This window comes from Larimichthys crocea, chromosome I (assembly GCF_000972845.2).
Source record: "Larimichthys crocea isolate SSNF chromosome I, L_crocea_2.0, whole genome shotgun sequence".
NCBI lineage: Eukaryota > Metazoa > Chordata > Actinopteri > Sciaenidae > Larimichthys > Larimichthys crocea.
In genome coordinates this window covers 26928621-26945339 of record NC_040011.1, presented here as the reverse complement: position 1 = coordinate 26945339, position 16719 = coordinate 26928621, and the positions used below count along the sequence as shown (strand labels likewise).

Here is a 16719-nt window from a genome sequence, read left to right as displayed (position 1 = left end):
AGAATAATGATAATAATAACGGATGGTTGGATATAAAGTCAATGTGGGAGTGATTAAAACCTTTCTAGTTTTGGTGATCCCAGCGGTCAAATCAAGTTCATCAAATCAACTGGCAATTTGTCACTATTTTTCAACTCACATATATTTCATCACTTCCATTATTAATTCCTAAAAATCACTTTTTGTGACTCCTACACTTGAGGCCACTTTCCTCAAATGCTAAGATGGGGAAATGAAACACGGCTCTGTTTTAATCACATCGACTTCAAATGAAGTTACTAGATAATTTATCATTCCATTTTCTTCACGTGTACTTTCCATTTCCATTTTTCTCAATTCACAGTTCACTTGTTACTTCCACCCCTCGTAGTCAAGACACTGTATTGGCCAATCAAATACATGTGAATTGGTAGATTACTTTGTAACATGAATGGTATAGTGTGTTTTCAGTAGACCACACCAATTTTTCCAACCAACCCTTTATCAATAAGTCTTCAATGTCAACCTGAGACATAATAAAGGTGATAATATGGGTGATAATACATGATGATACGTAACTTGTTTCTTCTTCCCCAAATGGGAAAAATCTGTAACGAGGGTGAACATGTTTTCTTTTAATATATATTTACGAAATCAGCAAACAGATACTTCTAGAACTTGTTCAAGAACACAATACAAGTGGACAATGCAACTATGCACAGACCTAAAGTGAAACACATACAAAAAGTCAACAAATAACTTTGTCCCATGTGTAGGACAAAAACCCTGATTCATGAGACACCAGCGGTTTTATCCTGTTATTCCATTCCATTAAACTCAAACAAACAAACACAGCCTCTTTTTCACACACTGACTTTTAGAGTGAGGGTGAGTGAGGCTAGACTTGAAGAGGTGCAATCCCCCTGATGGAGCTAGAAAGAGGTATCAGGGAGGATGCCTATGCGCGCGCGCACACACACACACACACACACACACACACACACACACACACACACACACACACACACACACATACACACACACACACACACAGTTCAGGGTAGAAGAAGCTTTTCCAGGTTACAGGTCATCCTAAATCTTGTATTTGGTCACTGGGCTGTCAGAGACTTTCTGTCTTTTCTGTTCATTTCCCAACCTTTACCTCAGCAGCAGCTGGGCCTCTCAGCTAACACCTTCAGGCTGAAAACACACACATACACACTAACACACATCATCCCCTGTGTTTGGTCTGAAAGCTCTTATCACATCTTTATTTTTTTTCCAAACTTGTCGGTCCGATTCTTCCCTGCTGGAGGTCTCAACCTCTGACTTTTAGAGCAGCAGTCAGTCATCCATTTACGGCAACACACACACACAAAGCGACATCAAAACACAAGCTTAACTATTCACTGCACAACACACACACACACAGATGTGATATCAGATAGAAAAATTAGTTTTTCTTTACTCGGCCTGCTTGAGTCTTCTCTGGAACTCATTAGATCCAAATAAATTCCAAGGGTGCACTGCAGTTTTCAGACTCAGACCTTTCCAGGTAGCAAGTTAGTGGCAGAAAAATAACTCTTAACATGTTTCCTGTTTAATGGACAGAATGATACAAATTATTACAGATAAAAAGTTAAATGACTGACTTATGATAATATAAAAATACCAATTGATATAATTGTTGCTTTATGGTATTGTATATTTGTACATTTTTATTATCAGGTACTTTTCAGTTTAATCTATTTGTGTGTTATTAGAGCCGAAATGATTAGGAAATAAACTGTTTGTTGATATTTTTTAATACAAGCTTTTCGCTTTTTAATGTTAATTTAAGATAAAAAAAATCTTCTGTTGTTTCTGGACTGTTGGTTTGGACATTTGACGATGTCACCTTGGACTCCGGGAAACAGGGGTTGATGATTTTTTCACCATTTCTGATGTTTTGTAGACTTAATGTTTAATCAGGAAGCCACCAAAAGCAGTATCAGTACACAAATAAAACTGCCATTATCTATTGATTATTTCGAGGTTCACACAGTACTCTTGAGATGTTAGTGCCAAAAGGAACCAATAAAGGGTTAACGTGTGCAACTCAGACTTTCTTTTGAGTACTTCTCTCTGGAGCTCAGGTGGTTTGTCTATAACAAATTGAGCCTGAAGTGATGAAAGAACTTTTGTTGCAGTGTCAACATTTGAGTGAACAACTCCCCAGTCGGCGAAACTCACAGTGTACTCATCCCCATTCTTTACCTTAATCCTCCTCCTCTTCTTCGTCTTATGTACATATCTCCTCTCTTACTTTGTAGTTTGTTCCTCAGACCACCTAAGATTAGCCGGATGTTTCTTTTTCCTCTTCGCTATTTCACATGAATCATCACCATCTCTTTCCCACTCCTGTCTCCCGTTATTTCCTCTCTTCTTTCCCTCCCTTTTCTTCCTCAGACAGTTCCTGTTAGTGTAGGTGAGTGTTCTATGAATCAGCAATACCCTGCACATGCCTCCCACTCTCTCCTGCTCTCACTGTCTCCTTCGCTGGTAATCAGAGCTCATATGTGACTGTGAATGCTGTTAGAGCATCAAGCTCCTTAACTTGCACTCAAACACCTCAAAAAATAATAACAAACACTTTTATCTTCTGTGAACAGATTTGATTCACTTCACTCACTGCTGTGTTTGTGAATAAAACATGGAAGTGAATGCAAACGAGGCAGGGGAGGCTCCACATGACACAATGAAGTTCAAGAGCAGGATGGCAGCGTGACTGTTTGTTTGCTTTGGAAAGCTGCCTCTTCAAGATGTGAAATGGAGTTGAACAATGACAACCATCAACCACACCACTGCTAACACCAAGGGAATAGCCCTGAAAGATAGCTCTAAGAGAGGTTTGTTTCTGGAGTGAAGAGTGAACTGAGTGACAGACAGCCCTGTCTGCGACCTTGAATCTTTCAACTTTTTCTCAGATAGCTACTAGCAGAGTTTCACATTAAGACATTAACTCATAAATCATTGCACCGAAAGGTACATTATGTATTTATACGCTTGTTTAAAATATTTCAAGAAGAAAATGAGTTCTTATTTTGACTGTAATCATAATAGGGAAATCATGTCGTGTAAAGGTCTCTATTATCACATTTGCATCATGTCGGCATGTATCAGCACACAGTGGAAGACATTAGGTGGAACTGTCTCCAGCTTTAAACTTCAAAAACATGAGTCAAGCTTTGAACGTGCATTATTTACGGCCTTGATCTGATGTGCCGTTGTTCAGTCGAGCGTGTGCACTGCTTGTTTTCCAAAGATGCTGGAAAACCAGCAGAGATTTCACTGACATGCCACAAAGTGACACAGACAATATTCATTTTGCTGCTATGGCTACAGCTCTCACCTCCATGACTGTTTTCTAGAGAAATCATGGCTTCACACTTTTTCTCAAATTGCCCAATTATGTGAACAGTGCAGAAAGAATCTGCTTTTTGTTCACTTTTTTTCTTCTTCTTCTTCTTCTTCTTTGACCACTTGAGCCAAGGCCACATTTTCCAAACAACATGAATTTCAAATTAAAGAAGCTGAAGATGATAAAATATAGCATACAAAGCTTGACTGGACTTTTTGGATTTCAAAGCAAAAGAGAAAAGACTTTCAACAGTGTAGACAGAACCTCAGAGGATCAAAGCCACTGTGCCACTACACCATTTATACACATAGATATTAATCTGAATAAATCAAGACTGTAGCCAAGATATCCCTGAGAAGCAACAGGATAGCTAGGATTTACTCTCATTACTGGGGCTCTGCAGATAAATGCAATTCTTTCACAATGTGCAGTGCCTACCTTAATAGTGCAGCCTTGCTGTGCAGTTTCGATTTTCACTCTCAGGCTCACGTTGTTGAAGCTGTCAATAAGGGTAACTGAGTGTTGACATTATTTACCCTGTCTGGTGATTGGCTTGCCAGAGAATGCCGAGATAAGTTGGGCATGCAGAGAAGGACAAAAGAAATGGAGAAAAACAGTGAGAGACATGGAGGTAAGGAGAGAGAGGGTTTGGAGGGGGGGACAGACACAGGCATGGGGAGAGATGCGTGAACTAATAAGCAGAAACTTCTTCCTCGGTCAAAGACTTCTCTGTCCTTGTACATTCCTGCTCACACCTACATTGTGCCAACTCCCCAAGACCAATGAGAAGAAAAGGCCATCTGCCTCATATCCCTCAACCCACACACACATACACACACACACACACTCTGATCAGTGCACAAAAAACCTGTACTAATGGTCCTGGAACAGTCGCGATTCAGAGAGAGAGGGGAAAAAAAGTATTGCTAGAGCAGAGGCTTGCATTCCTACAGCATTAACCCCACAGTACACATAATTAATAATGAGCACAAGGTCAATTTGGATTTTTTAGCCACACTGGAAAGAGCAATGTCGGACTGTCAATCAGTCCACTACTTTAGTCCATGTCAAGACTGAAATATCTCAAAAGCCATTAGATGGACTGCCATTATATTTTGTACAAAACTTGATGTTACAAAGAGGATGAATCCTGTTGATGAACGCTGACCTCTCCTCTAGTAAAGTACATTTTTGTAATCAGTGTTGACAACTATTTGATGGATTGCCATTAAATGAGTTTTCATCTAGACCAACACTGTTAGTTCTGAACTACTTTTGTTTATAACATCCCGTCAGCATCAGCCGTAGGGTACATAGTGTTTAGTGTTAATTAGTAAATGTTGGCATGCTAACGTGCTAAATGAATAGGCTGGTAAACATCAGCATGTTAGCATTGCCTTTATGAGCATATCAGCATGCTGTTAGCATTTAGCTCTAAACATATCTTTGCGTGAATAGCCTACCCACAGCTGATCTCAGTCGTGATAGTGTCAGTATGTTTGTATGTTTATTTTATTTATTTAACCGTTATCTAACCAGGAAGTGTCTTGAGATGCGTTATGTCTTGACAATGTAGTGTAGTTCACAGTCTAAAACACTTGATTTGCAATTAATATTCAACATCGACTTTCAGCAAAGTATGATAGGACCTCAGAGGCTTTAAAGGGAGGATTACATTCTTCATGAATCAGTCTGCCCGACATGAAGGCAGTGTTTCCAAATCAAGTTTATCCTGTGAATAATGCATATTATGAAAATGCAATCTGTCAAGTTCAGAACAGACTGAAAACTATCCATCTCGGTGAGTCAGTGCTTCTTTTTACTTATAACCCCTTAAACTAAAGCAAATGTCTGTTTGCAGCCAATGTTCACAGGTTGTGGTTTTGCTTGAGTTGTGAGGAATGTTTGCTTTTTTTAGATTGCTTCTTTTCGATTTTTTTTCTTTTTTTGGAGGCATAGAGAAGTCTCCAGTATCTCAGAGGAAAAAAAAGTAGAAAAAAAACTTGTGAAACAGAAATATACTTCTCTTTTTATTTCTTTAATCATTTTGTGATACCTTCACATTTATCTTGAGATCCCTCAGGGGGTCTCAAGCTCCAAATTGGGAACTGATCTAGATAATTAGTAACAGGAGACAGCGATTTACAGAATAGAGACAGGAAGTTTACTAGTTCACAACAGCAGCTGTAAAACATGCTGGGGGGGCAGGGGGGTAATAAATTTATTTTTTTTAAAGAGTAAAGAAACTCATTTGGGGTGAGCTGAAGGCCTGACCAAAGGGGTCATAAAGTTTTTCCTCAGGGACATTTTCTTTGCAGAGATTAGACGTTCATATTAAAATATACATCAGCTGTGACAGATGGAGTGATTTTACTGAAATGGAACTAATTCCGTACAGTAATTGCGAACACATCCTTCTGTCAGCAGGATAACGCCAACAACGATTTGTAATGCTTTTACACCCACAATTACAACACTTAACAGAAGTGATAAAACCATTATGCACTGTCCAACAGAACTGGCGAGCACTGATACGGACGCCCTGTACTCAGCTTCGCTGAATGTGCCGAACACTGATTTAACTTCAAGAAATAAGTGCCAAGCCGACAATGACTCAGAGAGTGTCAGTGTCCAGGAGGCCTGCTGTTAAATAGCGTGTGAATATGAGTCAGAGTAAGTGTACTTCTGTGAGTGTGTGTGAATGCATATTGATGTGTGTTTGTATGTGTGTGGCTTGTTTCAGTAGCAACCTCTTGGCTTTGTGCCGGTTGGAGGTTAGTGGAGGTTGGACCACTGCCTCCCTGCTGCTCTTTCCTGCTGTCCCATGGTCCCTCAACAGCCACCAGTTAGAAGGCAAAGGAGCAACACACATACACACACCCTCCAGCTCCCAGTCCCTCTCTGCTGCTGATGCAGGATGAGCGAGCTGAGCTTCCCCTCACAGCTGCAACCGTCACACACTGCTGGAGGGACTGGAGGAGCTCCAATGACACAGCGCACACACACACACACACGCAACCACACACATATTCACATAGGCATTCTTGAATATAGTGTATTGAATAGTAGGCATGCACAGAGACACGCAGATACTGAGAGAATTAAAAAAAATAAAAAATAAAAAACACACACACACACACACACACACTTTCAACAACATCAGTTATATCCTCCATATACCCCCCTGCTGGGCACATTCAGCTGTCAGACTGTTACTATTCCCCCTTGAAACATCGCTGCACTCTTTCCAAGCTTGACTCCTTTTGTCTGCAGACATGTGGCACTGTGATTTGTGATTGGAAGCACCCAACAGAACAGCAAGAGCAAGGAAAGACTTTCACTTCTCCTCCTCCTGTCATCTTCCTCCTGTACTCCCATCACGACCGCACATTGTCATGCTTGCAGTGCTTTGCCCTCCAACCAGATATTTCATTACCCTTCTCACTTTATTATCTTTTCAATGACAAAGTAATTTCCCCAGAGCAAACATGCCATCTACACACATATTTATATTTACATGATGGCATTGCTTTTTTTTCCCCCCCTGAAAAGATGGCTTTGGAGCGAGAGAGCGCGGCGGTGAAATAAGAGCTGAGCTAACATTAACATCATTATTGCTGGAAGAAGAAGTAAGGGAAGTGCTATTTGAGCACTTTATAGGACGCCCATTGTGTTGATTCTAGCATCATGTGAGTAATGGTTATACTTTTCATTCATGGTGAGTGAAGTGTTTTGAGAGCAGCAGTAAAGCATTAAGTGACTGTCTGGAAATATTATCTGTGTATATATATAATATACAGTATATACATACACACAAGCATCCTTACTGATACCCCCTGATCCTGATTTGCAGCATCTTTAATTAGAGTATAGGAGACTCACCGGTCACCAAGCTTTTACAGGTTAACTTGCTAAAGGACCACTGTGTAGGATTTAATAGTGTCTAGCCACTCACATCACTCACTCCTTAGTGTGAATGAGAAACTGAGATGGCCATGATATGACACAAAAGGCCTGATCTAGTGTTCAGCTTGTCTGTTCTAGGCTACTGCAGAAATGTGGTGGAAGACTCAGTGGAAGAAGTCCTATGTTGTCTGTAGATATAAAAGGCTCATTCTAACAAAAAACTTAATGGTTCTTATTTTCAGGTGATCCCACACCAATTAAAATATAGTTATGTATATTATATTTCATTTCTGCCCCCTGAATCTTACATACAGGGCCTCCTTTAACAGTGGTGTTCTCTCTTTGAGTTTCTCCTTTCATTTCCTTTAAGTGAGGTTAAAGTAAATAATCATTGTCTTCCTAATTGTATATTCTAGCTTCTACCACCTCTTCACCGATGATATGATCTTCACACTAACTGAAATATTGAAACCTTTGATCCAGACTATGGATCTTCTTCTAGGCTACTGCAGAAATAATAATAGTGGCTGCACCATTCCATCAAATGGAAATATTCTAGGTATTGTGTGCATCATTTTAGACAGATTTCCTCAACATGTTTAGTCTCTGTAGAAACCCCAGATCTCCACTAGAATGGTCTTACATCCAATTTAAAAATTCTCTTAATAGCATGGCTATTAATTATTTAGTTTTTGAACAGGGATGTGAGTTGTATCAGATTTTTATGATAGACCACCCGAAATACTACAATGGCTTCAGCTTTCATCGCTATGGTGAAGAAGCCAGACCTGCAGCAAATTCAGATATCGTTGTTGCACCTGGGAACAAAATATTGCACTATAGTTGGTGAATTTATTTCAAATTGATCCAGAATCTGAAAGTGAATTGAGTTCCACTGTTGAATTTACTATCAGGTTTCTACAAAGAGTGACCTTTCAGCTAGCCTCTGGCAGCACACTCAACAGAATTTCAGCTTTCAGTTTTTTTTCTAGAAATGTTACCAATTCCCTCCTTAAATCTGCATTTATTTATTTATTTATTGCCATTTTTTGCATAAAACAGCTGCCTGCTGCATGTATAAACAACTCTGATGACAGCAGTGAGAGTCAAATTAAACAGTAAAGTTGGCAGCAACACAACCAAAACAAAGAGCTGAAAGATGTTTTAAAAAAAAGCTGAGGGTTATAAGATATCAGCTTTAAGCTTTTACACTGGCTGGAAAATTACTGAAGAACCAAATATTTACTTTACCAAGGTTCAACAAGGAGAGTTACATGCCCATCTAAGCTTTGCAAAGTGCCAGTAAAGACATGCAAAAAATGACATCTATTTCAAAAACCCAGGACACCCTGAATAATCTCAATACACTTTCACGTTTCAGTAATACAAGACTTTTAGGCCTCAACAATAGGAGTTATTTGATAAGATTATTTCCGCAGTGTGCCCTGAGTGGTCTCTACTTCAAACATTCCTCTCGGCAAGAAACAGACCACGGGCAAATGTCCACTTTACTCAGCTGTTTTGTTGATGCCAGTGGTACAGACGGCATACTAATGAGCCTATTGTTAACTGTCTACATTTTTATTTCATACGGTTATTTGGTTTATCCTGCTGCCTTTTCCAAAACAATTGAATACACAGCTGTGTAACCTTGATGAAAGCTGAAAGACAGACTACATGCAGTCTCACATACGGCTTATCTAACCGTAATGTATATCAATCTGTGCGTGTGCATGCTGCATGCAAATATCCACCTTGAAATTCATGCGTCACCTGTTCACTTGGGTAGTGAACATACATGAATGGAGATAAGATTTGAACATCTCCTCTTGAACTTGTTTTAAGGCGGCAGAGGAAAGTTGAGCTATTTGATCAAGGTTGATAAGAAGAACTTGTAAAACAATCCCTGAAAATGACAAGCAGATATAAATCAAATTAAAAAACACACAAGGACCACAAGGAATCATTAGTAAAGGAATCAGGAAATGCTGCTGATTTTAGCGATGTTAAAGCAGATTGAAAAATACACAAGCTGTAAGGAAGGAGGAACGCCTTTGAGACTGAGCAGCAAGATGTAAAAAGAAAGTCAATCCTGCTGGGGGTTTTGATACAATTGGTAATATCCACTCTATTATAACTCAAAATGAAGTGCTATAAATGTTCTAACAATGTCATTTTCATAGTGCAAATCCTGTAAGAGACATTGAGTAATGTGATGCTGTGTTTGGGATCACTGCAGTGTAATTCATTGTATACAGTATGACACAAGGCGAATGCAGCAACAAGCCACTAAAGAGGATTTGAAACACATCAGTCTATATTTTAAACAGTAGTGATTAGCCTTTATAATTATATCAAAAGGTATTTTATGGATTAGCCAAGACATAAAACCATTCATCTCAAAGGGGTTCATATTTGTGGCCCGAGCTGCATTGTGTTGTACAAATGTTTTTTTAAAAACTCTAGGAAGTCAATAAATAAAGGCAGTCCCTTGTGTTTGAAATCCCAATAACCCATTTTCTGCCAAGTGCATCTGCTCTGTTTAGATTTAATTAAAGAAAATTAACACAAAGAAATGCACATACCGCCTTACAATTACTGTGCACGCAACACTGATTAAAAGTCAACCCTGTCATTGCCTCCTAACAAGCACTGATGTGTGGAGAGGGAACGCCTGGTTCAGAAGAGGTAATTTAGCAAACCCCAATTGTAACAACTGCTAATTAAGATGGGTTTCTTCCACTGTAAGACGAAAGAGAGATGAAATACTCTGTTGGGAGATAATACATAATTCACATGGAGTCAGGAAGTTTAAAACAAAAAAAAATACTTTTTAAGTTTTAAGTTATTTTTTTTTTATTTCTGATCCGATCCTGCTCACAGAATAACGGCAACTCTTTTTCATAAAGTTTTCTGGTTTATCGCTCACATCAAATAACCCTGTGCAAACACAAAGAGTGTGCTGCATGACAGACACCAGACGCTAAGAATCAGGACACACATTCATTCATCCACCCTTCCTTAGAAAATAGTCACAAGCAATTTGTTTTAGTGATGGCACAGCAGCCAACGACAACAAAACGACAATAAAAAATAATGCAAATTAAGAGCCAGGGTTTTGTTGTAGCCTTGTGTAGCATTTGGGATTAATAGTGCATGCATAAAACAGCTGGCAATCTCTTGAACTGAGCCACTGTGCATTTTCTAAGTAAAAGTGATAATAAATTCACATTTTAATTGGATTTTCACAGGGTTGATTCTGACCTCGACCTGAAACCTCACTACACTTTGTTTTCATGCAATTCCATTTGCACTGCTAATTTCACTAAAAATATGTTTTAACAAACAAATATTTCTTCTTTTTTATCCTGATATATTTCTAATTTCATCCAGTAAGTATTTAACAGAGCCAAGTTCGCTCAAACTTTTTTAATGCATTAATGTTAAGTTCTGTTTTAATACAAACAGCTAAAAGAACTTGCCAAAGTATCAGTGCTGATTTCCAGTTTTGATACCTTCCACTGGTAATACACTGTTAACTTACAGTAATGAATTTTACCACTGTGGTAAGATTGTTTTTTAAAGTAGCATTAGCTGAAGTTAAATTGTTAATTTAATGAATTGAGTATTGTGTTGCACTTCCTACAGGAAATTATTGTTCAGTGTTCTTCCACTGGTCTTCCATCTTTTAATGGTTACTGAAATGGGACAATGTCACCAGCCAGTTTGCTCATTGTATTTGTACAATACAGTAAAAGATGTTTTTTTGTATCTTATATATTTATCGTTTGTGAGTAATCATTGATTAAAACTGTAGTCCAATATTTTTTTCACAACTACATCCAGTAAAAACTTCAACTTCACAAGCAAAGTCCTGTCTTTACTGTAAGTGCATCTACCTTGCTACGTAGCTCTGTGCTCGCACATGTGGAAAGAAACACTGAAGGACAGGTATAAATGTGGGACATGTTGCAAAACATATAATTTCAAGTCAGAAATGATTTTAAAAAATAATGCTGAAAATGCCAGAGAGAGGGGTTTTTGTATCTAAAAGAGAATAAGGTACGCTATAATTACTGAATATTCACAGCAACTGTGCATGGAGAGCTAGTATGTGCTAATGATGAACATCCACGATAATAAAGGCAGCAGAAAGCACAAATCAACAGGGAAAAGGCTTTAATGGATTCAACACTCTGAGGTTCATTTGAAAGCACAAATCTCATTATAACAGCAAGAAAAGGCTTTTGACAGAGCATGGTGTGACATTTGGCTCTCTGCACACAACTGTCCACATTCACTGGCCTGTCAACCTTGTCACTTTCTATTTGCTGAGGGAGCCATAAAGATTCCAGTACACTTGAATCTGGCTGACAGCTTGCTGTCCATTAAAAAGGTGACAATGAATTCCACAGAATATCTGCAGCCTACAGTGCGAGCTGCAGCTACGGCATAAATCAGAATTTCACTGTGCAGCAGTGCACTTTGCCAAACAGAGGAAGAGACATTAAACACACAGGAGACGTTCAGATTTAACAAACATTACAACAGAAATAGAAAATGCAACACTGATGCTTTGCCTGTGTCACAAAACACTGGGACATAAACTCTGTGGCTGACTAACTATGTAATTGGGGCAAACACAAATCCAGAGTGAAAGCAGCTGTTTGTGTAAACAGGGTCATGTCTGTTTTCTTCTTGCTGTACACAAATAATTTGATTCAAATAAAAAAAATCTGTCTCGAGAATCATTTACATGCACCAAAACAGGCCAGACTAAATGGAAAACATGCAGAAGAAAATGGGGCATCGAATGATCACCAGTGGAGAAGCCGAGAGCTTAACTTAAAGGAGAAAAATTAAGCTTTCAGTTCTTCAAAACCTAACCTAAATAGCAAATCAGACATGAGTAAAATCAATTCCTGGGTACTATATGGTGCTGATTAGTTGTAAGTAGTAGGGGAAAAGAAAAGGAGAGAATAATTTGTTTCCATTATAGCCTGGATTCAATGCACTAATGAAGAGCTAATGATAGAGGAGAGTTTAAAATATTCAGGTAGCACTCATCTCCTATGAAACTCTGAGACCTGCATTAACATACTCACTTCTTTTCAACTTGCTTTATCAAGGTCTTTTTGCTCTTTGTGATTAGTTCAGAGATTCTACCCAAAGGAGGGTCAGTCCTGTTTTAGATGCACACACTTGCCATATATCATTACACGTGGGACAGGATTGCAAATCTGGTTGGAAGGGAAAAAGCTGAGTAGGCCTTGCAAACGCATTTCCAAACAAACTGTCCTTTCAGTGAAGGACAGTAGGCAGAGAGCTGGACGGAAAGAACTGACCTGACATTTAAGGCTATTGAATATACCGTTGCATAAAAAGTGAGCTCAGAATGAATCATTTCTCCTGAATTTGGAATAAGTTTGGAACATAACGGTATGTTCCAGCAAGCCATGTGATAATGGCCAAAGACGATAACATGGTCAAGGCTGTTGAATGATAAACAACAGTCGGTGCTAATAATTTCAGCTATAGCCTAAAGACGTGTCAGATGTCAGGCCAGTAGAGACTCAACAATATTTTCTAATGGAACACTTCCACAATACTAAATGTGATACGAGAGCTACATGCCATTAAGTTGTAGTTGCTTTTCTTTCCATTTTTATTCCTGTTGATGGATGTTCGATCCCACTAATGGAAGAAATAGATTGGATCTCTTTCTGTCCAATTAGTACCGAAGAATAATGTCCAGTCGATGCTTCTGAGTATAATGTTGAACAATATAATATGATGATGACGATGATGTGATACAGTGGTGGAAGAATTATTCAGAATATGCACTAATATGTGCATGAGCACCATTTTAACACTGTAGTTGAGAACTACTTATCATATTACTGGGTAGTAAATAAAATTAAACTAACATTGGAGAAATGTCCAATGGGTTTCCCTCTTATATACAATAGTGTAGAAATTTTATGTAGAAACAAATGGACCATGAGATCAGCTGTAAACAAACCAGTATAACCACTTTATTGGGGGGTACCAACATTTAGCATACCCACAATATCTGTAATAACCTCTCTATACACCTACAGTAAGTACAGTAGACCAAAGTTGAAACAGGCTGTTAGTCTATAAACCGTGATGATGCCAGTGGACAGTTGAAGAAACAATTTTACCATACCGCATACTGTTTACTGTATGCTCTAAATAGGTTTGGCTAACCTGTATGACCCTCTGAATGCTCATGTTACTGTTATTTTTAACAATGTCGCCACATTCACAGATCTCAGCAACTAATTTAGCGAGTACAACATTATTTTATTACCAATAAGAATGAGCAAAATATATATGTAAATATATAAAAACCCAAGTTTAAATAATCCTAAATTATCCGTTAAGACTAAGAGTCCACAGCCTTCCTTTAGTACCTTTAGCATGCATGTTTACCCAGTTCATGATCTTAGTATGTTTAGCAAATTTTACTTTATATCACCCAATATCATAAATTTACCTCCAGGAGCTATCTGTATAGCATATAACACGCTCTATCCTTAGACACTTAACTCTGATACATTTATCAGGGGAAGAAACTGAAGAAAGCTCATGGACTGATTCCTCTCCCTGGACAGACAGATGTGCAATAGATGTTGTGTATAAATAAATATGGCGCAAGATTAACATCCTAGGCGATGGCATTATTATAATTCATCCTGAGGGAGACATTGATGTCTGTACCAAATTAAACAGCAATCCATCAAATAATTGCTGAGACATTTCACGCAAAACACAAATGTCAACCTGCTGGTGGTGCTAGAGAAAAGGGCAAGGGATCACCAAATTAAATCGAATTCATCCTCTGGGGACCATGAATATCTTATTATTTATATATAAAACTGAATGGCAATCCATTCAGGAGTTGTTTAGATATTTCAGTCTGAATCAAAGTGGTTGACACTGCCACCCACTGAGCCATGCAGCTAGTGTGGCTAAAAACAGTACTTGGGTTTTAATACACCAATTATGCAAATTACGATTAGATATGACAAATTTTAAAAAAAGTCACTTGTGCCAGTAACAGAGAATCATTAGTGAGGTCAGTGTCTCTTCTGGCTCTGGCCCAGACAGCACTGGAGCACCAGCTTTCATCTATACCTCACACCAGTCCATAACACACAGGTGACAAAGACACATTTGATCTGCAGCCTGACAGTGAAGAACCAATCACTTGTCAAAATGTCTGTGTGCATTTGCTGGTCTGCTCGGAGCAGCACACTTTGGCCTCTTAGTGCCAACTCATTGTGAAGTCAGAACACACACATAAGGCAGTGAGATTGACACTGACAAGATCTCATGAAATAATTATGCTCCGATTCCCAGCCAAATCTAGACAGAGAATTCATTCGGGACATGGCATCCATCCAGGTAGTTTCTTATTTCTCTACTTCGGCTTATTATGTAATATACAACACTGCAAACAGATTCTTTAAAGAGAAGTCCTGTGCAGTTTGATCAACTTTTTCTACGTAAACATGCAGTTCTTTTTTTTCACTGCTGGAGCCAAATTATCTTGCCACTTATGCTTGCTACAGTTGTTGCTACTACCAAAGGTGTTGCTGAGGATAGAGGAATGAAGGGTTGATGACTTTGATTAGTAGCTCTTGTGCAAAAAAAAAAAAAAAACAGTTGCTGTTACTGCAAAAATCTTTCATTTAAATGCCAATCTACAGCCGACTGCATAACTATGTTTCTGCCAGGATTTCTCCACTAATAAGGATATCTCCTTTAATCAACGAACAAATGCTTAGATTATGTCAGCAAAAACTGCATATTTCATACCTTTTCAGCTTTATTTGAGCCTTATAAATATTTGAAGCGCCACACATACTGCACCCACATATGATTGAAGAAAGACTGTGTCTTTTTGGTGCTCCAATGAGGATCGAGCCCCAGTGGAAAGCATGTCCTTAATCAAGTGTTTAACCAGACTCATAAACCATCCTGAAATGCCTCCCTTAGGCACCTGGCTGGGTAAACAATACCATCACTCTGTCATTGTCCCAAATTAAGATATTACCACAGGCATGTAATTAACATTTATATTCAGGCATAGAACAATATTTCATCTTGATTAAATAAATATTAAGTGACACCTCCATGAGAAATGTTTTTGTTTTGGGTTTTTTTTGCACAGAGCCGAAACAGGATTATAAAAAAGGGATTTTCAAAAGCAGAAAACGGGACACCGAAGGTATTTGTGGAGGACAAAAATAGCAAACTTCCATCAAAGCAAGTCCACTCTGCTTCAGATGTGAGCATTATGCACTGTGGCACATCCAGCTTTTATGGCCCAACTATCAGTAAGCAGGAAGAGTAGAGAGAGAGAGCTGCTACATGGTGACATGTCTGAATTTTTGAGGAGAATTAGCCTGTGGGAGACAGGTATGAGCCATGAAACAGTGAGAAAGTGATGTACTGTGACTATTAGCTGGAAAATTTCATATAGAATAAAAGTAATGTAAAGCTAAATTATATAGAACTGTTGTTTTTTTGTACCACTGTGGTAAATAAGGACAGCTGTGTACATGTATTTGTTATGATTATATTACTTATTGATAAAACTAAACTCAAAACTAGTGAGTCAACAACATCAAGTAAATGCAACTCAAGACATAGCAGTCAGCTAAGATTACTGACTAGTACAACAGCAATAAGCCCAGATCGGCATCTTTTAGCCTTTTATTTCACAAAGCACCCACCAGCGATTTAGATTTACTCTTTCCCAGCTCTGGTTCTGGCATAACGTCGGCTCCACTCTCCTGTGCATTCTCCTGCACCCAGGGGAATGAATACCTCGTCTTCCCAGTGGTCCAGACGCCTGTGGTACAAACACTGACAGTCCCTAAGGATCTGAACTCACAGCCTGGGCAGAACAGCAAACAAGCTGAGCTAACATTAGCTATATTTTGCACCAGTTTACTTTACTGTCCATCTGAAAACTCTTAATTACAAAGAGTTGATGTGCAGCAGCCGGAGGATATATCAGAGGGAAAACTAGTTTTACCAAAATAAGTGAAATAGTTGGTGGTGTGTGACTTAGTGTCGTAAAGCGTTTGGGGCACAGAGTGGCAATGATAGAGACACCTTTCACCTGACTGCAAATCAATGAAGCATCAACATGATTTAAAATCTGTTATTTTATATTATTTATTAGTATTTTATAGTCGAAAAGTTACAAAACATTGCTTTAAATATAAGCACAGGGGACATTGTTGGCTATAGGATACAACAAAGGATATGGCGAGTTTGTAATATAAGATGACAGGATCCAAACTTTGAAGTTACAACAACTTCATGCTTGAGGCCAGATGATATATACCATTTCTCAAGTGAGAAAACACAGGCGCAAAGGAGGGAAAAGGGACTAA

The 16719-nt window shown here is 38.6% G+C and overlaps 1 protein-coding gene across 5 annotated transcripts in view; it reads right to left on the bottom strand.

The window, feature by feature from the left end:
* Positions 1 to 16719, bottom strand: part of drp2 (dystrophin related protein 2) — a 140451-nt gene that overhangs the window by 63856 nt on the left and 59876 nt on the right. Inside the window, exon 1 of one of the 5 annotated variants that reach the window (XM_027280261.1) lies at positions 3818 to 4023. The exons of the other annotated variants lie outside the window; for them this stretch is intronic. The gene's annotated coding sequence lies outside the window, so the exon portion shown is untranslated. Of the gene's footprint in view, positions 1 to 3817; positions 4024 to 16719 lie in introns of those variants that run through there. 5 annotated transcript variants of the gene reach the window in all.